This window comes from Octopus bimaculoides, chromosome 27 (genome assembly GCF_001194135.2).
Source record: "Octopus bimaculoides isolate UCB-OBI-ISO-001 chromosome 27, ASM119413v2, whole genome shotgun sequence".
Lineage (NCBI taxonomy): Eukaryota > Metazoa > Mollusca > Cephalopoda > Octopoda > Octopodidae > Octopus > Octopus bimaculoides.
The window spans coordinates 793872-795216 of record NC_069007.1 but is presented as its reverse complement, the minus strand read 5'-3'; the positions used below and the strand labels follow the sequence as shown (position 1 = coordinate 795216).

General features: G+C 35.3%; 1 long non-coding RNA gene across 1 annotated transcript in view; it reads left to right on the top strand.

Moving 5' to 3' along the window:
* The window catches only part of LOC128250965 (uncharacterized), a 701915-nt gene that overhangs the window by 215406 nt on the left and 485164 nt on the right, over positions 1 to 1345 (top strand). The window lies entirely within an intron of this gene.

Here is a 1345-nt window from a genome sequence, read left to right as displayed (position 1 = left end):
TATATATATATATATATATATATATATAAACATACGTATATATACAGAGAGAGCGAGATTCACACACATAGTTGTACAGATATATATATATATATATAACGTGCAGAATATGACATGCAAAATCTCAATAAGAGACGAAAGCAGTAGCTATACTGAGGAGTAATTTTTATCGCCACTTAGACATGGCTGTTCCGTGGGAACCAACGTCACTGCTATTTTTAACCAAAGTAGGACACCTCCCCCTTCTCTTGGTTATTCAAAGCACTCTGTATCCAATATATATTGCAAGCAACGGAGTGAACCCTTACAATCTAGCCTCGAAACTACCAGACCGTACTGTTTCAACGAGCATCCACCACCGAGGATGATCTCAAAGAGGTCGGAAAGATAAAGTCCAGTCTCGTGGCTAGAAGATGGTAAGGGTTCACTACCCCCCTTACAATATTAATTAGATGCAGAGTGTATCAAATAACCAACAGGGGGAGGCGTCCTCTTGGTGTTAAATACAACAGTAACCTCGGTTCCTGGGGACCAGCCATGTTTAAGTGACGACAAGCATTATTTATAGATATATATATATATAAATTAGATAGTGTTAGTATTAATAATAGAATTAAGGATGGATCTGTTAATTTCTGAAATTGTAGGAAGAGAAGAATGGTTCGGATAAGTGTTAGATAGGTAGTACATTAAATTTAAAGACGAGGTATAGGAACCGCACGAGTTCGTTTTCTAATGAAAGATACCGTAACTCAACGACGCTAGTATCTTACATACATCTTCTAAAGAGAAATAGTAAAAGACACTCCTTGGGATGGTATATTATTTCCAGGGCTCCAAACTCTGAGGTTAATATTAATAAATATAAACTGTGTGTGAAGGAATCCTTTGCTATCCTAAGGTCCTTCTAGTCCAAAACGTTAAATAAATTTGCTGAAGTGATCTTCTTTTGCAATCACAGGTTCTCTTCCACTTTTCTGAGGGTGTATCGAAAAAATAATAAATAGATGTAGTAGAAAATGAAGTTTGACCTTACATGGATTTGAACCCGGCGTATTTAGCTTTATTAGAAATAGTCAACGTCTTTTTTTTTTTTCCTAAGTATATAAAGTAGGCTTGTGGTATAATATTGTGGTTCTGGTCTAATATATGTGTCCTGTCTCTCTTTTCATTCTGATAATGAGGCCATTGCTGTGATATACATAAATTGCAATATAACTAACGTGATTGGCTCCCGAAATGGCCATAGATGATGTGTTTAGTGTTAATTGGTGAATCCTTACTCTTGAACTATTATATTCTGTATGGACGTATTTTGGGATTTGACAAAAAAAAAAAAAAAAAA